General features: G+C 38.4%; 1 protein-coding gene across 4 annotated transcripts in view; it reads left to right on the top strand.

Moving 5' to 3' along the window:
• The first annotated feature begins 4464 nt into the window (after positions 1-4464).
• Positions 4465-22671, top strand: part of ZFX (zinc finger protein X-linked) — a 54253-nt gene continuing 36046 nt past the window's right edge. For 2 of the 4 annotated variants that reach the window (XM_081276735.1, XM_081276739.1), the window contains exon 1: positions 4536-5066. The gene's annotated coding sequence lies outside the window, so the exon portion shown is untranslated. The other 2 variants (XM_081276736.1, XM_081276737.1) reach the window with 2 other exon arrangements.

Here is a 22671-nt window from a genome sequence, read left to right on the forward strand (position 1 = left end):
ATCATTTTATCCACAAATATTTTGTTCTTATATCTTTAAGATAAGGACTTATTTTTAGATATAATCAAAACATCATTACTACACCTAATGAATTAATAATTTGTTTATATCAACCTATATACAGTCAGTGTTGACAACAATCCACATCCACATGTGACAATCTCACATCCCTGAGATTGTCTCATCAATTTTTAAAATTGCCTGTTTGAATTAAAATTGAAATGAAGTTTCTACATTGCAATTAATTGACATATCTTTTAAGGTTTTTCTAATCTATTGGTTTTCCCATCAGTTTTTTTCTTATAATTTCTTTGTGAAAGAAAGTAGGTCATTTGCCCTATAATTTCCCAACTGGATTTTGTGAATCACATCCCTATGGATTTCATTAATATATTTATCTGTCCCCTATATTTCCTGTAAATTGGTAGAGCGAGAGGGTTGATCTAGCTCTGGTTTGTTTCATTCTTGGCTAGTGGCATTGTGTATTTCTGTCATGAGGATATATCTGAATGCCTTTTGGCTTAGCAGCCATTGATTATTGTTGCCAAGATCTATTATTAATTCATTTAGTGGTTGCAAAATGGTGATTTTCTAATTCTATCAGGCCTTCTTCAAGTATCAGAATACTATTACAAGAAAGTTTTCCTTTGTGAATGATGTGGTTAGTGTGACGAATAGTTCTTATAGGATTAAGTGCTTCATCTTTTCCGTTACCAGTTTTCAAAGTAATGAGTGGGTTTCCTAGCACTCCCCAAAGGTGATCATTTTAAAAATTTGAAATATAATTCACATACCATCAAAATAACATTTTAAAGTATACATACAAGCCACTAGTTTCTAGTACATTTAAAAAGTTGTGCAACTATCATTAGTTGATCATTTTTTGAAGTCTCATAAATTCATGAACATATCCATTCTTTAAATCCACAGCAATTATTGTTCTTTTGACATTCAAATTTTCTCAATGTTAGCCAGCTGGAGTCTTTAAACTGGCTCCTGAGACCTTTTGACACATTCCTAGTAAGCTTTGACTCTTTTTTCCCTTGCTTTCTGGTATGAGATGTTCCTGGCTCATCTTGTACTTTCTTGTTCCAGCCCAGGACTCATGTAATTTCTCCAAGGAGCCCTGGTTCCTTCAATGGAAAATTGTAGAGGCCCCCATCTGGGCACCAGGGGTGTTCCCTGCTGCTGCTCATTATTTCTAGACCTCAGTATTGATGTTTATTTCTTTACCAGAGCTAGTCTGTTTGCTGTGTCCTGTGATTTATAATCCCTGAGGTAGAATTTGGCCGTTCGTGATACTCAGGAATTAAACAATGTCTTATTTAGTTAATGAGTCATATGAAAAATACTGCTTGAAAATCACCTAATTGTCAGTCATTATTTATTTTAAAATTACATTCCTTGGGGAAGGTGTACAGCTTAAAGACTCAGATTAAAAATTCTTACTTAGCATTAATTATAGCCAACTGAATTCCAACAGAAGATACAACTTGCTCATGTTAAATATAATTTAGGTATCAGACATAGTTAATTTTTATAGGGCATGTTGAGATCAATAAAAATAGAGCCTTTCTAGGGGAAAGTAAATATTTTTTAACCTTTGGGATATAAAATAACGCATTACCTCAGCACTTTTTTCTTGAGACCCTGAATAAAAATAGAAAATAAAAAAGGGCTGGGGATGTACTTCAGTGGTGAAGTGCCCTGGGTTCAATCCCCAGTGCCAAAACAAAAACAAAACAAAAAATAAAATAATATATTATCATAATTTTATTCAGGGTCTGTATTTTCTCATAGACCAATAACTTATTGTTTCTTATTTGGATTCCCATCACTGAGTGATGGGGATTGCAAATCGACAGCTTCTTTTCTGACTAATCTTTCTTTGGAAAAATGATTGAAAAGTCTTGTGTTGATTCTGGCTCAAGCACCTATAAATATGTCAGAGATTTTTAGTTAAGTTATTAAAACACTGTCAAAACCTTGAGTAGATGCTTTTAACTATCTGATATACATTAACAGCTCTGAAGGAACAAATAAATTTTAGCACACCATCAAAATTCTTTTGACTGCTTTGAAACCAGCTATTTTGTATTCATAGCATATGCTTTTGAACCGTTCTGCTCTCAATCTCCCTAGCTAAATTTTCCTTTTATTGTGTGTTTATTTAAGTGAGAAAATGAAAGCACTTAAGAATGTTGTTATTCTGCCATACAGCCTCCTTATTCAAGTACCCCAAAGGCATGCACTGAGGCTTTGTTATTTATTGCCTACCCCCCGGGACTCTGTAGGTCCCTAATACTGAAACCATGATAGAAAGTATCTAGACCCAGGTAAACTGTAAAATGTCTGAGCTTAATCAGTTAGTGCTTGATTGCCAAATACTTTCAGTAATCTTAGGTGGCCTCAAGGTCCAACTGTACTTTCATAAACTGTATAAATTATAGTACCAAATGATTTCTGTTGTTCACACTGCCTTTGCATTTTCACTTTATCATAATATTAAGTGTACTTCCAGTAATTTTTTTTAAATCACAGTTCTTTTAACACTCTGTTTAACAATGTTCTTTACTGTCTTCCATAAATGGATTTGAAGTACAAATTATTCCCCACCCCACCCCTTTTTGTGTAGGGTGCTGGGAATCAAACCCAGGGCCTTGCACATGCTAGGCAAGTGCTCTGCCACTGAGCTACTCCTTCAGTCATTCACTTTTTGTTTTGTTTTTGTTTTTGTTTTGGTACTGGGGATTGAACTAAGGGGCAGTTTACCACTGAGCCACATCCCCAGCCCTTAGTTTTTATTTTGATATAGGGTCCCCCTAAGTTGCTGAGCCTGGCTTTGAATTTGCCATCCTCCTGCCTCAGCCTCCTGAGCCACTGGGATTACAGGCATGCAACACCACAATGGCAAACATTCACTTTAAACAAAGCAAAACATTTTTTCCCCTTAATTTAACCCGGGGCACTTGCCTATTTATACTCTCCTTATGTATAAAAAGTGATCACAGACTGGCATGGCACAAGCCTGTGGTTCCAGCTACTGGGGAGGTTGATGAGGAAGGATCTCTAGAGCCCAAGAGTTCAAGACCAGCTTGGTCAACACAATGAGATCTAATCTCTGAACACGTGTGCGCTTGTGCGCATGTGCATTTCTTTTGGCGGTGCTGATTGACCCCAAGCTGATTTAGATTCCCAAACACGCCCCTTGCCCTGAGTGTTTTGAGACCTGACAGGGATTCATTGTGTTGCCCCAGGCTACCTCCAAATCCTGCTCTCTAGTGATCCTCCTGCCTCAGCTTTCCGCCTAGATGGGACTACAGGCACGTGCACCTCACCTGGCTTTCTTATTTTACTTGAAACAGTGTTACTTAGTTTTATTTACCTTTCTGTAACTACAGACTATTGCAGCCTGAAGGAATTTCCTACAGTTAGGAAGATATGTTATCATTTATCACATCTGAAAGGAAATTTGATCACTAAAAAAAACCTCACTCAATCCCTGAGAGGAAAAAATGACCATTCCCAGAGATTTCTTCTTATGCTTCTTTTGTTTTTCCTTTTTGAAAGCATTGTATGACTGTGAAGTATCTGAGAGAAGGGACAATTTGCACCCTGGGAGTTTTTGAAAAAGCCTTGTGACAGGCCACTAAAATTCAAGCCTTTTCTGAATTTAAAGAGATTTCACGTCAGCATGTTACTTGCTTTCTAATTTTGTATTCTTTATTGTATAAAAATGCCTTTAGCATTTAGCGCTGTTTGCAGTACAGCACGAGGGATTCCAGATTAACATAGACTACACTTTTTCTTGGTGACATTTAAGCATAGTCTCTGAGTCCCTAGTTCAGTATAGAAACAGTATAAAAATTTTAAACTGGGGAAAACTCGACACATTTTTTAAAGTTGACAAATACTTTGTTCAATCACATACATTTTATCTCCAGTCCATCTCTTCAACTTTTAAAAGGCTTGTTTAAGGAGTTAAAAAGAAATCCCTACCCTATTCTGCTACTTCCTAGATATATATGGAAGAATGTGGAAAATGCATTATTTATGAAACAATGATACCAGAATTGCATTTCATAGGTTCCCAAACTCTTGAAACACAGGTATATATAAAATATACCATTAAAAATTCCTACTTATTGCGATGTGCGAAACCCGTTTCAAAATGTAACCTATTCCTCACCCCCTCACACCTAATAAAATCAGTTTGGCTCTCTGATTGAATGCTTATTTACTAAAAAATTAAAGAGCTTGGTAGTTGCTCTAGGGTAATCCTTCTCCCCCCTCGCCTTGCCCGCACACCCATTTTAGACTGGCAAGTCCATTTTCATTTTATTTCAAAGATTTTCTTTCCTTCTTTTTTTTTTTTTTTTTAAAGGGAAGGCAGGGGACGTCGGGGGTTGCTAAATTTATCTTCTTCCCCAGCCGCGGGGATGAAGAAAACACATTTACTGCGGGCGGGGGTCTGAGGGCCTGCAAACAACTCGAGCTGGCGCCTCGGCCAGGACCAGCGCGGAGAGGCGGTAGGTCTCCCGGGAGGCCCCCGGGGGGCGGCCGCGGCCCACGAACAAGGTGGGGGGCGGCCCGGGCCGCCTGCCTCACCGCGGGTTCGGCGGACCGCGGCCCCGCGCGGGCTTTACGGCCAAGGCAGCGGCAGCGGCGCGTGTTTGGCGGCGGCGGGCGGGAGCGCGGAGGAGGTGGAAAGAAGGGGGGCGCTGTCACGGAGACTCAGGCCGCAGGAGACCCCGCGCAGCGAGGCCACTGGTCTCCCCGGTTGCGGGGCGTTAGCGGCGCCGACCCGGGGCGCCAGGGGGACCCACCGGGGGGAGGAGGGGGCCTATCTACCCTTCCGCATTTTCCTGGGTCTCTCTCCCGGGCGGTGACGTGACGTGCTGACGGCGGGCCCGTGCCGGGGAGCTGGGCCGCTTTTTGTCAGCTCCGAGCTCGGCCCCTCCTCCCTCCCTCCGCCCGCCCCACCAGCCGGAGCCCGGCCCAGTGCTCCAGAGAAAGGCCGGCCTGCAGCACCCGCCACCGTCGCCGACCGCCCGCACGCCCGTCCGGTGAGTCCCAGGCGCCGCCGCGGCCGTGGGGCCTAGTATGCGCGCGGCGGCCTGGTCTCGGCCTGGTCGGCGGCCCGCAAGGCGCCCTCCCGCGCTAGGCCGGGCGGCGTGGCGCGCGGCGCCGAGCAGGCCCCGAGGAGGCCGCAGTTAGGCCCGGGGAGGAGCCCGGCTGCCCCGAGCGGCGGCGGAGACGCTCTCCGTAAGCGGGCGGGGGTTGGGGGAGGTTTGCCCGGAGGTCCGGGAGGCGGCTGAGGGGTCTCGGGTGGGCGCCGCGGCCGACCCGGGGCACCGCACGGGGGCGAGGCCTGGCGAGGAGGCGAAGGCTGCAGGCGTGAGGTGAAGGCCGCAGGCCGGCCGGGCCGATTTTCGCTATGTAAATATCGGCGAGGGGGGGGGGAGGGACGGGGGACAAGATGGCGGCGGCTCGGCGCCTGCTGCAGGGAACGACTGAGGGGGTTGTCGGGAGGGGGAGCCGCCATCTTGAAAGCGGTATCTGGAGAGAAAATTCCGCTATAGTCCGTGAGGGGGGGTGGGAGAGCGGGCGGCGGAGGCCGCGGTGCCGGTGATGGGCACCGGAGGCCGGGCGCGGCGGCGTGTGCGCGCGGAGGGGCGTGCTCGCTCCCTACGGCGGCCATTGCCCTCGCCGCCATGATGAGCGCTCGGGTTCCAGGCGCTCCGCCGCAGCGCCACCTTCCTGCCCTGCCTCCCGCAGCCCCGTGACTGGCTGCTGTTTCCGCTGCATTTCAGCTGAGCTGCCGCAGGCGGCCATAGCCCGGGCGCCGGAGCCATCTCTCTCTCTTCGCCCCTGGCCCCAGACATGGCTGTTTTATCTACCTGAGGGCTGCCGGGGTGGTTGGCTGCCTTAGGACTCCAGGAAATTTTGTTTTGGCTAAGTCAAGTCACACAAGGCTGAGAAGGTGACTGCGATGCGGTTGTTCACCGCTAATCATTGCCTTCTCGAGCATGTGAATAAAGAAATTCTAAATTGATGGGAAAGTTCTCACCACTCTTGACCAATAGTGAAAAAGTGCACAGCACGAAAGCGGAAGAGTAAGATTTTGAAGGAATCTTTTGTATTCATTTCTGTGGAAACAGTTTTCTTGAAAAGCTGCATTTAAGCTATTAGTGATGTTTGCAGTATTTTTTAAAGTTGAATAAGAGCAGAACGTTTTTTCTTATTGAAGAACAGCATAATGTGGTGTAGTATTTAATTTCCCGTCAAGGTATTTAGATTTCTTTAGTTGCAAAGTTTGATGATGTTCTATCCCCTGAAGTACTTTTGATTGCGCAGTGTACAACTTTCCTGGTAAACTCAGAACCCCGTGTACACTGTGCTAGTTGCTAAGAAAAAATTTAAAATTTTTCTTGTACACGGTGGCTGCAAGAAGTTCGTTGTTCAGAGGCAGATGACACTAGGTGAAATGTACTAAGTGCTGCGGGGAAGGCATATTCGATTGATTCCTGGACTTGAAGAGAACGCAAGGTTTCTATTTGGAGCGTCAGGCAGGGAAGGGTTCCTAAAGTAGGTGGCATTTTGAGGTAACAAAGGTAGAACTTTGTTAGGTAGCCGAGGGGGTGGAGAAAGGGCATTTCAAGGTTGAATCTGCCTCAGAAAAACGGCTTTTACAGTTTGAAGTGGATGGCGTAGATAGGGGAGTTGGTAGGAATCGGGCTAGAAAAGGTAGATTGCGGAGGCGCTTGCTTGCCAGGTGGCAGGACTTAGGCTCAGTGGGGGACGCGGCGGAGGAGCCCTCCACTAGTTCAGTGATGACACACTGGAGCTGCGCTCTATAGTCCGTTGGACTAGGACACGTTTCAAAGTTGAGAAATAACCAGTGTTAAGTCGATCAATGCTTTCACTATCAGGACGACTGCAGGGATGTTCAGGAATTAAGCAGATTTTGTCACTTTTTGAGTGATCTTTCTTTCTATCCTAATCTCTCACCCCGAGAAACCTTTTGCTCAGTTGTTAGAATTTCTGTGAAAAACAAAGAGGAGGTTCTACCATTTCATTTACCATGGTTGAAAATTACAGGACTAGCGCTGTGAGTTACTTTGGCCAAAATGAGAAATGACCCTGTAAGTGTTCTTAACGATAAAAATTTTAAGACACTTTTGAAAAAAGTAGGTTGAAAGAGTGGTTATTAAAAAGACAGTGGAAAATTAAATAAATAAATAAATAAATAAATAAATAGATAGTGGACTTCCAGATACCTTTTTTAAAAATTTTTTTTAGTTGTAGATGGACACAATACCTTTATTTTATTTTTATGTGGTGCTGAGGATCGAACCCAATGCCCGCCACATGCGAAGCGAGTGCTCTACCACTGAGCTACAATCCCAGCCCCGCAAATGCCTTTTTGCAGTCTGTGCCCCCCCCCCCCCCCCCCCCCCCCCGTGAAAGTGACCGCTGTTTTGTTTGAGAGGGTAATTAAGGCTGTTTGCTGAGCCAAGCCTTCCTGCTTGTGTTTTGATTAATATTTGACTAATCCACATGCACAGGTGGGGAATATGTTTACTAGAATTTTTTGTAGACCTATAAGTAGCCTAGGAATTCACTTTGAGTTTTTCCATTTTCCTAGATTGCAACAGGTGAGAGTAGTGATGCTCCATGAGAGGAGTGGAAGGACCCAGAGTCTCCAGTTTATCATAAGGGCCATGGTTTAGAAGCCTGAGGTACAGTGCATGGCATGAGGCTGACTAAGAAGCAGGTTGCTAAGGTGGGCTGTGGTTGTTGAGGTGATAAAGGTAAACTTAAACTTAGAAAACCAATGGCTTTTATGTCTTAAGTGGGAAAGGCAGAGACGACCTATAAAAAACTTCTTTAAAAAAGCTTTAAAGAATCAGTTCTTTGTAAAGCTAGACAGTACAATAGTGAATGTTCCTGCTTAAGATTAAATTAGACTTACTTTGTATTATTAAGAAGACAAATGAGTGTATAGTTTAGTTTCCATCAGAAATGGTTAAATGTAAAATTCTTTCTACCTGAAAGGGCAAACCTTGATAATCTGGAAAACCGACTATGGAACACCTTTTTAACCAACCATCTTAGATAAATGTGATGTTCGTTTTTAATTTTTTCCCAGATAGATGCCAATTTCTATTTCAAAAGACGTGCTTACGCATGCTTTCAAAAACTTTTCCCCCTACTTTTTGTAAATGCTTACTCTCCAAACCTATTTACATGCGTGTTGTCACTGATTATCTTGTATTATTTGTGCACACTGGCAATTCCAAACTACTACTACTATTACTACTTTTTCCCCCTTCTTAAACTCTTCAGTATGGCCCTTGAAATCCTTTACCCTCAGCAAAGATTACCTAATCTTTTACTTAACTGAGAACGATAAATGGCTATCTGATGTAAACAGTTGTTTCCCTTCCTTCCACTTGATGCTTCTCCTCTATCTCTACCTAGGCTTTCCTCCTTTTCTTTTGCCTCGGGAAGAACAGCTCTTCCTGGAGCCCTGCTGTGCTGCCCCCACCCTGGCCTGCCTCATTTGGGATGTTCTCTGTCAATAGTGCTCTCTTGCATCTTTACCCTCTTTAACTCTGCGGGAGCCTTTCCCTCTCTTTATAAATATTCCTAAATTTGCTCATACTTGCAAAACCCTCACCTGTCTTTTTTTTTTCTTTCACCAGTACTTTCATTTGTTTTCACCCCACTTATTCCTAAATCCAGTATTTCCCAAATTAGGAAATTTGCACAGCATCTTTTTTTAAACATTTTTTAGTTGTAGTTAGACTTTTTTTTTTTTTTAAAGATTTATGTTTTATGTGGCACAGAAGATCGAACCCAGGGCCTCATACATGCTGGGCAAGTGTTCTACTGCTGAGCCACAAACCCAGCCCTTGCACAGCATCTTAATGACTATCATATAAAAATGTTATGTTTCACAAACTCTGTGCCTTCTCTGTCTTCTATGGTGGTATTTCCCTCAAGGTCAATTCTCCACCCATTTTTCTCTGAAATCTTCTCCCCTAGTTTCAGTGTCCCTTACCATGCCCACCTTTTCTCCTAGTTTTTCATCTGAAATTGCGGTTGCTTACTGACTATATCCACACAGGTGTCTAAAGTGTCTCAACAGGGATGAATCCAAATTTATAGTAGATGCCCAATATTATTGATAGAAAAAAATATTTTTTCCACATGGAGCCCATAAACCACGTGTTTATTGTTTTCTTTCTGTTAATGGCAGCATTATTTTTCGAGGCTCAGTCTTCTCTGTCTCAAGAACAATGTGGACATCTTTAGTTTAGCACTTAATCTAATGTATTTTACCTGTGTGTTTATATTTTTTCCTAAATTGTGAATATAGACAGTTTCTCATTTATCTTTGTCCATAAATGGTTCCTGGAATATGATCACTGTCTCCCAAAACAATTATCTCAATTATTGGGTGCAGAAAATTTTATGTAGTTGAATAATTTCTAGCTATTCAAAATAAATTATCTAGTCAATGTGTTCTTTGACCAAAAGGTATTCATATTAAGGCACACCTATCTTGTTAGGATAACAGGTCAAAACCAGGAGCTGTGTAACCCCATCCTCGCCCCTTGTCGGATTGGAATATGGCCAGCCTCTTCTTATTCTTGTCAAATTGTTTATCCAAACAACATTTTATAAAATTTGGTTATTTTATAACTGTATTGTAATCAAAGGGAAATATAAGGAAACTGGATAGCCTTGAAATATACAGTCATTAGGGTTTTTAAAAATATGTTTTAAAAGTTTTGAATTATGAAACACTTAAAAATTATTGTAAAGCAAATGTCACCAGATTTAACAAATCTTAATATTTTGTGGTGTGTTTGCTTCATATTTTGTTTTAGTTTAATGGAATAAAATTTCACACATCTTTATCCCATTCCTGTCTTTGCCAGAAATAACCACTGTCCTAAAATGTATGTACCCAAACAAGTTATTGCTTTTGTGTGTATTAACTTTATGTAAGCTGTATCATACTGTGTGCCTCATTTTATGTATTATTTTCACTGAAGAGTGTTTTTGAGATATATCCATGTTATATGTGGATCTAGTTTATTGGTTCTCAAAATGTGCTCCAGGGATTTTTGAAGCTCTTTTGACAGTCTTACAGAAGGTCCAGGAGATCAAAGTATTTTTTATAATAGTATTATTTGATTTTTTTACCCACATTCTCCTGTACATCATACAAGTACTGTGTAGAGGCTACATGACACATGATATAATAGATTGAATGCAGAAAAAGTTATGGTGATCCATCTGTTCTCTATTAAGCCACACATTAAAGAGATTTGCAAAAAAAAAATACTACTTTGTTTCTAAATACATTTTTTGTTTTGAAAAATAGTTAAATTTTTAAATAAATACTTTCATGTTTACATATAGTATGCTTATTTTGTCAATTAGTTTTCTATATTTCTGTTTAAATTTCTAACATAAATCTCTATAGAGATGAACCACATGATACATTACTGTGGTCCTTAATTTTAAAGAGCTTAAAGGGGTCCTGAGACAAGACACAAGACAAGTTTGAAAATTACTGATCTAGTACATTGATATTACTAACTGGGGTTTATTTGTCTTTCTATAAGGGGAACATTAGGCTGTTAGCAGTTTTCAGCAATTTCAAACAGTGCTGTGGTGAATATCCTTATACGGGGTTCTCTCTTGGGATTGTATTAGAAGTAGAATTGCTACATTGAAGAAGTCTGTGCATTGTCAACTTTACTGGGACTTGCCAGAATGCCAAATTTTATTCCATTTGACACTCCCACCAGCTGTGTATGAGCCTGTTTCTCCAGATCACTGCCAAAAGATTAGATTTTGCAATTTTTTCCCCATCTGTTGGGTATAAATGCTATCTTTTTGCTGTTTTCATTTTGTATTTCTTAGATTACTATTGAGGTTGACCTTTTTTCCTCCACGTTTATTGGCCATTTGAGTGTTCTGTGAATTGCTCATGTGTATCCTTGGTCCATTTTTCTATTGGATTGTTGCTTTTTCTTACTGATTTGTAGATATTCTGGATACTAATGACTCACAGTTATATACACTGAAAATATCTTCGGAGTCTGTGGCTTATCTTTTAGCTTTGTTTAAGGAATGCTTTTTATGTAGAACAACAACAACTTCTTTTTTTTTTTTAAATCATTTGTGGCTTGTGTTTTCCAGTGTCTTCAAGGAATTCTTCACTTACTCCAAGGTAATAATGATACTGTGCCTTTTAATATTTAGGTCATTAATTCTTCTGGAGTTTTTTCTCTATTGTGTGGTATAGGAATCTAATTTTGTCTTTTTCATATGGATTTATTGTGTAGTTTAGTCTTTCTTCCCAACTCCTAAGATGTACTGTATTCTCACATATACACATCTGTGTTTAGTTTATCTCTTCTCGTTTCATTGATCTGTTTGGCTATCTCTATACCACCCTGATTTAATAATGGTAGCTTTATAATTAAATCTTAATTTTTTTCAGGATTATTTTAGCTATTTTTCTCGCTTTGCTTATTTAGGGTTTTTTTTTAGTTTCTATGAAAAATGGTTGGATTTTTATTGCATTTGCATCAAATTTATAGGATAAATATATAAATTCATATAGATATATTAAGTAGTAGAGTTGGTGTTTATATCTGGACATGTGTTGTTTTCGTAGAGTTCTTGCTCAACTCTCAATAGATTTTTTTTGCTAGGTACTATGTAATTTTGGTTATCGTTGTGAATAAGAGTTTCTTTTAGTGTTGGGGATTGAACCCAGGGTCTTGTACATGCTGTTCCACTGAGCTGCACCCCAGCCCTGTAATTTCTATTCAATTTTTGCTGATGTATAAGGGGCACTGTGTATCGATCATTTAATGTTGCTGAACTCCCATGACCATGTTTCATAGATACACTTTCCTCCCTACATTTTAATATCTCTGAAATAAAATCTCCAGTTGATGGTGCCCCGTAGTCACTGTTATCCAGGCAGCAGTTATCATTATTTGGGCATGCACTTGGTTAGGGCTCTTAATTTTGTCATCACTTTAAATTTAGAGTATGCCCATTGTCGCGTTTTATTTCATGCCAAACAATACAACTGAAGACAGATGAAATTGCTAAGTGGGTGTCTGCCTTGAGAGAAAATCCCATAGATATAATGGAGCATTTTAAGAAATGCTTCATCCCCCAACACTCTGGTTGGCAGAGGACAGTTTTGTTAGGAACAATTGGAGAGCTTTGAGTAGAAAGCAATCCATTCTAGGATGCTGAATGTGAAGTTTTAGGAATTCCCTACAAATTTCTTTGGCTTCTACTTTTCTTTTATATGTGTACAAGGTATGATAAATTCTGTTTAAATTTGAATTGTCTTGATATGTCTAAAATGAAAATCCTGGATAATAAGGGAACAATAGTATCAGAAAAATTAATGTGTTTTTTCCTTAGTTGTGTAAAATATAAGGGCTTATTTTACAGTTGGTGGTATCTTTAGATTCAGTGAAATGTGGGAGTAATATCAACTTATGATTCTTTTGTATTTTCTATGTAGTTATGTCTGTGAATAATAGTTTTATTTTTCCTTTCCCATTCCTTTTTGTCTCCCATTTCTTGTTTATTGACACCTTAAATAAAGTGTTAAGTAGAGCGCTGATAATGAGCATCCTTGCTTAGGGATGCTTCTAATGTTTTGTCATTACTTATGATATTATAGTGAACTTATTTTTTGGGGGGTAGAAATATATTTTTTTAAAAGTCAGGTTCTCTTCTGTTTAGCATTTTAAAGTTTTTATCATGAACAGTAGTTGAACTTTTCTAAAGCTTTTAATCTATTATGATGAAGTATATTAATAGATTTTCTATTTTAAACTATCTTTGGATTCCCTGAATATTTGCATACTTTGGTTATTGAATATACTTTTCCTTTTTCATGTAGTCTTTGTGGGGTTCTTTTTTCTTTTTTCTTTTTTTTGGGGGGCCTATACTGGGGATTGAACTCAGGGGTATTCTACCACTGAGGTACACCCTCAGCTTTTAATTTTTTATTATTATTTTTTAAAATTTTGAGATAGGATCTAAGTTGCCCAGGCTGGCCTTGAACTTGCGGTTCTCCTGTCTCATCCTCCCAAGTAAGTAGGATTATAGGTGTGCACCACTGTGCTGGCTTCTTTGTGTTGGTTTTGATAACAAGGTTATGTTGTTAATCTCATGAGTCATTTTTTTTTTTTTTTTTTTTTTGAGATGGGGGCTCACTATGTTGTCTTTGCTGGCCTCAAACACCTGGGTTTAATTGATTGATCCTCCTGCCTTAGCCTCTCTCTACAGATATATGCCACTGTGCTCAGCTAATCTCATAGATGAATTGGGAGGTATTCCCTCTTTTCTGAAACAGGTCCGTTTAATACAGATAATCTGTTTATTGAACATTAGATAGAACCCATCTGTGATACTGTTTATACTTGGTTTCTTTTTTGTGAGTAGATATTTTTGGTTTTGATTTATTGATATATATATATATATATATATATTTTTTTTTTGCTTCCATGGGATATCTTTATGGCTTTTTGTGTTTTTTTTTTTTTTTTTTGTCATTTATACAGAGTGAACAATTTCCTAGAAAATTATGCAATTTCAAGGATATTGGTATAAACTATAGGTTTCCTTGATGAAATTTTAAAAATTTAATTTCATTAATTTGTTCATTTTTTTCTGATTAGTATTGCCAGTAATTGCCTGTATTTATTATATTTTTCAAATAGTTCTTTTTATTGGTTCTTTGTATTTCTGCTCTTATGGTTAAAACTTATTTCCTTCTGCTTCATTTAAATTTATTCTGACATTTAAAAAATGTGGCTAGGTGTGGTAGCCCACACCTGTAATCTCTGTGACTTGGGAGGTTGAGGCAGGAGGATCACACGTTTGAGGCCAGACCCAGCAGTTTAGTGAGACCCTTTCTTAAATAAAAAATAAAAAGGACTGGGATATAGCTCAGTGGTAGAGCATTCCTGGGTTCAATCCCTAGAATTGTCTCCCCCCCCCCCCCAAAAAAAAGGCTTATTTCATTAATTATCTAATCTGTATTTTTGTGCTATGTACATTTAAAAATGACTGATAGGCAAAAATCAATTGTATTTTTACTAATAACAGACAATTTGAAAATCAAATTTACAAACTAGTAAAATTTATAATAAGGTCAAAGAATTTCTCTGATATGAATCCAACAAAGCATACCAGGACTTTTAATAAAAATGTTACTAAGGGAAAGGAAACAAGACCTCAGTTAATGGGAACAGAGATGATGCTCGTGGACTAGAAGTGTCATTGGTGTAAAGATGTCAGTTCTTGGGGCTGGGGTTGCAGCTCAGTGGTAGAGAGCACTCGTCTAGCATGTTCGAGGCCCTGGGTTGATCCTCAGCACCACATAAAAATGAATAAAATAAAGGTATTGTGTCCAACTACAACTAAAAAAATAAATATTAAAAAAAATGTCAATTCTCCCTGAATTGATAGATTCTTTGCAGTTCCAATCAAAATCCCAACAGGATAGCAGGTACTGCCTTCTCTTCTCTTCTCTTCTCTTCTCTTCTCTTCTCTTCTCTTCTCTTCTCTTCTCTCTCTCTCTCTCTCTCTCTCTCTCTCTCTTTTTTTCTTTTCTTGGATAGACCAGTTCTCAAATTTAGGTGGAAATGCACAGGGTCAAATATGTCAAAGGCAATCCTGAAACAAATGTTGGAAGACTTACACTACTGTTTATCAAAGCTTATTAAAACAGCAGGTACAAAGCCATATTGACAAATGGAATAGAATGAAGTCTGAAAGCATTTCTATATATGTAAGGTCAGTTAATTTATAATAAAAATGTATGTAGGTTTTGATAGAGGTTAATTAAAATGAGCCATGTGCGGTGGTGCATACTTGTAATCCAGCAGCTTAGGAGGCTGAGGCAGAAGGATCAAGAAAGAGTTCAAAGCCAGCCTTAGCAATTTAGCAAGGCACTAAGCAACTCAGTGAGACCCTGTCTCTAAATAAAATACAAAATAAGGCTGGGGATGTGGCTCAGTGGTTGAGTGCCCCTAGGGTCAATCTCCAGGACCAAAAAAAAAAAAAAAGAGAGAGAGAGAAAATAAATACTATTGATCCAACATATTCAAAAGCAAGCTTGGTTTCTCAGTAGAGGGATTTTTCATTCTTAAATATTATATAAGAAAACTTCTATCTTCAAGTATATTATTATTTTTTTTGGTCCCAGGGATTGAATTCAGGGGCACTTTCTCACTGAGTTGCTTGCTTAGCCCTTCGCTTCTGCTGAGGCTGGCTTTGAACTCGAGATCCTCCAGCCTCTCTAGCTGCTGGTATTACAGGTGTGTGCCACCGTGCCCAGCCAAGTATATTAATTTTGTATTAGCATGTTTTGTGAATTCATATTGATGTTTTTCAGTTAATTGTTTTGGATTTCCTAGATATATGTAAATAAGTGTAATTTCTTTCTAATGATAATTATGTCTTGCATTTTATTTCCTTACCTTAATTGCTTTGGTTATCAGTTCTCACACAATCCCTTTGCTCCAGCACTGGGGATTGGATCCAGGGGCACTCTACCACTGAGCCACACCTTCAGTCCTTTTAATTTTTGTTCTATTTTGTTTTGTTTTACAGTGCCGGGGATGGAATCCAGTGCCTCACACTTGCCCCGCAAGCACACAGTCACTGAGCCACACCTCTTTTATTTTTTATTTTGAGACAGGGTCTTACCGAGTTGCCCAGGCCTCGAACTAGGGATCTGCCTGCCTTAGCTGGGATTACAGGCATGTCCTACCATGCCCGGAAAGTTCTCATACAATCTTAAATAATAATGGCATTCTTCTTAATTTTGACTTTGGAGGGACTACTTCTAGTGTTTTACCATAGTGTTTAATGTCTTTTTGTTATAAAGTATAATGACAGAATTCCCATATCCCAGAACACATGTTCTAACATGACCTGGTTTAAGATTGCATATACTTATGCATTTTAAAAACAGATTTATTGAGATAAAGCTGTGTTATTAAATTTGCCCTTTAAAATGTACAATTTAGTGGTTTTTATTAGATTAATAGTTGTGCAACCATCACCACTAATTTTAGAACATTTTCATTATCCCCAAAAGAAACACTATCCATTAGCAATCTCTCCCCCCTTTGCCTGCCCCTCAGCCTCTAGAAACCACTAATCTACTTTCTGTCTGGGTAGATTTGCTTATTCTTTTTTGTTGCCATAGTGGGGCTCCAACCCCAGGGGTACTCTACCAGTGAGCTGTTCCCTCAGTCCTTTTTACTTATTTTGAGGCAGGGTCTAAATGACCTAGGCTGGCCTTGAATTTGCGATCCTCCTGTCTCAACCTCCTAAGTCACTGAGATTTGCTTATTCTTGACATTTCATATAAGTGAAATCTTATAATGTGTGGTCTTTTGGGTCTGGCTTCTTTCACGTAGCATGTTTTTAAGAGTCATCCATGTTGTGCATGTATTAGTGCCTTGTTCCTATTTGTATATATATATTTTTTTTAGTTTTAGTTTTCTTTAATATATTTTAAAATTTGTTCTAATTAGTTATACACACAGTAGAATGCATTTTGACACATCATATATAAATGGAGTATACTTTATCATTTTTCTGGTTTACGAGATGTAGAATAACACCATAGGGTAATAATGTCCAATCCTGTTTGTATTTTTTTAAACTGTTAACAAAAGTATTCCAATTTGAACAGTTTATTTTAAATAGAAAATAAGTGTTGAATTTCAGGATTTTGACATCTAAACTCTAGAATCTCTTTCTCTGTGTGTACCTGGGTGGGTATTACTGTTATTTTTTACATGATGGATCATATTTATAAATATTTGACATAGGATTCATAATTAACCATTTTGTAGTCTGCTTAAATCATCTTTATGAAGTTTTGTTTTAAATAGTGAATTACTTTTGTAAAAGGAATTGAGAAAGCTTTCTTTCTTTGTGGTCCGGCCTAGTTCAGTAGCTTTTGGAAAAGCCTGAAGTTTTTTTTTTTTTTTTTTTTTGTGCTAGTGCCGGGGATTGTACATGCGTACATGCTAGGTAAGTGCTGTACCACCAGCCCATGCCTGGAGCTTTTTGAAAGGGTAACATTAGAAACCCCCCACCCCTCACTTTTTAAAAATTTCATGGTGATTGGGTTTTCCATCTCTTATTGAGTTAATGCTGGTAATTTGTACTTTCTGTCAATGTGCTAGCATAGAATTACAGACAATTTTCTTATAAGTTTTTTTTTTCATTTTTCAGTATCTGTGTGTTTTTTTCTTTTTCATTTATGTTTATGTTTTTCTTCAGTTTCTTAGTTTAGTAGTATTTTATTATCTCTTCTGGGGGCAGGGAGGCCAGGTTTTTTTTTTTGTTGTTGTTGTTGTTTGTTTGTTTATTTATCCTAGTAAAAATTAGCTGGCTCCCTGGCTTTGCTCCAGCGAATGATTATGAAATTTTAAAAATGTTTGTTGATAGTCAACCTGGAGCAAGCCCATTAATGGTCCTATGAGAAGCAAGTGTATTGCAAACCAACCCCTGTATTGCCCAGCTTTTCCTTTTTTTGTTTCTAATGATTAAAGGATTTATTAAGTAGTACATGCAAAACATTGCTAATTGCATTAGCCAAAGATCTGTGTGAAAACACTCCACAATTCTGCAACTGCCAATTTGAAAAAATTGTTTTAGTTGTTGAAAGGCCCAGTATTAACATTCTTGCCGCTATTGCCAATGTACAGAGACCATTGTTAGTGTTAGCACTGCATTTACAGAATCTTGTAGACCCAAAGTATTTAGGAAAATTAATAATAGGAGTCATGTGTTCATGTAGGTGAGGTAGAGTAGGGTCAGTACAGTATTAGTCAAGTTATAGTGTCTGATCTGGCAAGACAATGACATTATGAAGGCTCATAGTTCATAAATATTTAACATGTTTTTTAAAAATCATAAAGCTACAAGGGATGATTTTTACACCAAGTAACCAGAAAACTAAGGCAAGCACTTATTAACTTGAATAAAGTAACATGAAAATATACTAAACAAAGCAAAAAATAAAACACCCCGGATTCTAATGCATTATCAGAAAGATAGCTCAATACAAGGGGACATATTACTCATTGAAAAGGGGTTTGATAAGAAAAGCACTGACTAAGCTAACAGTTATGGGAATGACCAGTTAAGAGATGAATTAAATGCCCAATTTTGGAAAACATGGCAGGTGCAAGAAAAACAAAAAGCATAAGAAAATGCTTTCTGATAATACTCACCTTTCTTTATGATGTACTGCATTTGACAGAAGTAAATCTAAAAAAATTTATGTGACAGTTTTATTTCATTTATTCTATGTACAATGTAGTCTAATCTCAACTTTATAGTATGTCAAAATACTGTCTTCATCCTTCGATCGCATCAACTGTTTCACATACTCCGTTTTAGCACACCTGCAACTGAAGGCAGAATACTTCATTAGAGAAAACGTGGATAGGATTTCTGTTCAGTCTCAGCAAAAGCTATTTTTTTAAAATTTCACTATGAAATCAGAGTGATCCAAAGAGCTGAGTTATACTCATTACATTATGATATACAGTAGAATGTAGTGTAATGAACATGGATTGATCAATTATTACATGCATTTAAAAGGCATTATTTTATTAATGAGGCTTTATTGCTTTATGTATCTGAAAAAATGTTTATGTATCAAACTAGTCTTAAAGACAAAGGTATTTAAAACAGCATAGTATTCTTAGCTCATCAGTACAACTAAGTTCAGAGGGTATTTTGGCAACTCAATCTGAGCAGGAATACTGGCTTTAGAAAAATCAGGCTTTTAGGTTTGTCATTTTAGGGCCAGATTTTAATAGATTGTGAAAGTTTGGACTCTTAGACTTTAAACAAATAAAACCTTGAAATTACCAATTGGCCCAAAATGGTTTTATGGAAAAACTAATCCGTAACAAAACCTTGGCATTGAAGTGAAGCATACAGAAGTTCCAAGTGGGACAGGGCAAGGAAGGACAGGGCTCTGATATTTATAACAGCGGACATTTTTTTTTTTTCCTTTTGACACAGGGGGTAGGTAAGATTTAGAATTAAATATTCTGTTCTTAGGGAATGAGATTTGAGTTATAGGTATTAGATTAATATTATTCATTGTATACATATTTCCAGATATTTGATCTGTCAAGTGTTGAAAGAGTTGTACCCTACTACTGTTGATTTTTTTTCCTGTGTTCTCAGATTCAAAAATCTATATTTCCATGCAGCATATAAAAAACTCAATGACTTAAAATTCCACAGACAAGAAAACACACATATTTACTTTTCTTTCTCCCAAAATCAATTTGAGGAGAAATATAAATTCAGAGAAACAATAAAACCAGAGGCTTGTATTCATTATCAGAATACAGTGAATTTCTGGTTGAAGCAGTTAGACTGGGCTGAGGAAGTTCATGCCAGCTCTCAGCATGTAACTCTAATCTAGACCCTCACCTACAAATGAGTGGACAACCAAAAGGACCTTTTTTTTTTTTTTAATTTTAGTTGTAGATAGACACAATATTTTATTTATTTTTTTATGTAATGCTGAGGATTGAACCCAGTGCTTCATATGTGCTAGGTGAGCGTTCTACCACTGAGCCACAACCCTAGCCCAGGACCCCACCAGTTTGAAAGAGAGTTATCAAATTCAACCAACTAAATAATGAAACACCAGAGTAGACAGTTAAATATAGGGTTCAGTCTAAACATTAAAATCTCGGAAATATTTGGGAAAATATGTCCAGGGGAGGGGTATAAAGATTGCTGTAAAGAAGAAACTGTGCATTTTGAAGTTAAAACAAGGTCATTTAAATAAAAATTTAGTAGATGGGGTGAAGATCAAATTAGCTTAGAATAATTAATACAAAGGCAAAGATAGAGGAAAAAGTTAAAGTCATAGGCCAGAATTATGGGTCCTTATATCCTATAATAAGAATGAATAGAGCTGGGTGCAGTGGCACATGCCTGTAATTCTACCAACTCAGGAAGCTGAGGCAGGAGGATCTCAAGTTCAAGGCCAGCCTCAGCAAATTAGGGAGGCCCTAAGGAACTAAGGGAGACTTGTCTCAAATAATAAAAAGGGCTGGGGATATAATGCTCAGTGATAAAGTGCCCTTGGGTTCAATCCCTAATACTAAAAATAAAAAGGTGAATAAAGCCAGGGACTGTAGCACATACTTGTAATCCCAACTGTTTGGGAGGCTGAGACAAAAAGATTGTAACTTATTAATTAATTAGGATTTATTCATCTGTTTATTTTGGGGTGGCACTTTGGATGGAACCCAGGGCCTCATCCATGCCAGGCAAGGCTCTACTGCTGAGCTGCATCTCCAGCCCTTAATTAGGCTTTAAATTTCATCAGTTCCAATTTCCTCCAGAAAAATTCTGTAGACAGATTTGCTTTTGTTTGCTATTCCTGCAGCTTGAGCAATTCCATGTACCACTTATAATAAAATTGGGTTCTTTGAGCGTGACTTATGGAGATAAATTAGAAATGAGTCATAGAATTAAAAGACAATGAGTTTTCAGGAAGCCACAAGTGGAAAAGTGATTTTTGTATGCACATTTACAAAAAAAAAAGCAAAGTAAGTGTGTGTGTGTGTGTGTGTGTGCATACACACACACACACACATATATACACACACACATATATAATATATATACATATATATAATATATACATATATATAATAATTTTATTAATTTGCCCAAGAGGGAGAGCACAGAAGTGTTTAGGTATAAAGAAATATAAAACCGATAAATTGTATTGACAGTTCCTAATTTAAGATAGATAATATGCCTCTGTTATATCTGTTAACTTTTTTTTAAACTTTATTATTTATTTATTATTTGTATGTGGTGCTGAGGATTGAACCCAGGGCCTTGCACGTGTGAGGTGAGCGCTCTACCACTGAACCATAACCCCAGCCCCTATACCTATTAACATGCTAGGGTATTTTTATTGCTTTAATTTAAAGAATTGGTGGAAGGAAGTTTTTGAGAGTTTTTTGGGTTTCTCTCCCAATCTGTTATTTCCCTTAAAATTTCACTTTCCCCTTGTGAATGTTTTCAAAATTATTTTCAGGATTGTGACTCTTAGGAGCAGGAAGGGAATACTTTACTGAATTTGAAGTGATAGCGGAGTCCCCAAAATATTTTGAGGGCATTTGATAAATGTTAATACTTGTTCACCTGTATCCTTTGGGTTTTGGTTCTTTGAACCTTTCTTATTTTTGTCTCATCAGCAATCCACTCTCTTCTACCCTTTTTCACAATCCTGAGAACCCTTCTGAGTAGTTACCATTCTAAGAACATGGTTTCATTTTGTCAGAGGGAATTATCAGTTCTAACTGCTGAGGGGTTACAAAGTTGAGGTATCAGCATTTCTGCTTGTAAGTACAAAATGTATTTTTTCCCTGTTTTGAGTTTTTTTTCTTAATTTTTTTCATTTGTAGATGGACACAAATAGCTTTATTTTATTTATTTTTATGCGGTGCTGAGGATCGAACCCAGGGCCTCGCACATGCTAGGCAAGCGCTCTACCGTTGAGCCACAACCCCAGCCCCTGTTTGTGTTTTTATAATGACAAAACAGAAGGGAAAATAATCTGAATGGTTTATTGCTTATCTAAGTCAAGATGAGGTGAGTGGGCCACTACCATGTAGGCCAGAATAAATATCTGTTAGGAAGTGCATATGATGTTAAAAGTTTGGGAATAACAGCAAATAAATCCATCATGGTATGTTAGGTTAGTATTGTCAAGCCCACTGAATATTGGGAGTATTCTGAGCAGGGCAGCGCCATGATCAAAGCAGTGTGTCAGGAGGATTAATTTGCAGATTGCAGGAAGCCTCAGTCCTTGGCACCAACCCTTATAGGGTTCCTGGTCATTTGTTGTGGGAGTGGCAGAAAGAAGCAAGGCCACTTGAGAGGCTATTTTCATGCCTCAGGGATCCGGAAATACGAAACTGAGGGGGAGTGGTGAAGGGGATAATAACAGGGACAGATTCCTGAGAAGTCCTGGAGAAATAATTGACAAGATTGGCAACCTGACTGAATGTAAGTGGGAAGAAAGTAAAAGGCCATAGTGGTTTTGTGAGGAGAAAGATAGGTTTTATCCAGATGAATATACTCAGTCTGGTGATGTTAGGTCCTACCTACCTTGAGTATGTGGATTTTGTGACTCATTTTTGTGCAAATGGTAGTTGAACCACGAGAATAGAAAGCAGAAGAGGGCTGAGTGCACTCGTCTGGGCAAGGCCTTCGGTAAGGGGTGAGGGGTGGCTTGGTGGCTAGCAGAAACAGAGGAAGGACTGAACTTCAAAATCAAGGGAATTGATTATCTGTCACACTGTAATAGAAAACCAAGGAGGAGGAAAGCCAAGAGACAGAATTGTTTTGCAGGTGGAGAATTTTTAGAGCTGGTGATGGGATTGGGTTTATATAGGGAAATTTGAGGTTATAGGGCTTAAGTACCTTAATGAATCCCCTTTATTGCCTTCTTTTTTAAAAATTTTTAGTTATAGTTGGACACAACACCTTTATTTTAATTATTTTTATGTGGTGCTGAGGATC

Source organism: Spermophilus citellus (assembly GCF_964194105.1).
Source record: "Spermophilus citellus genome assembly, chromosome: X".
In the NCBI taxonomy this organism is placed as follows: domain Eukaryota; kingdom Metazoa; phylum Chordata; class Mammalia; order Rodentia; family Sciuridae; genus Spermophilus; species Spermophilus citellus.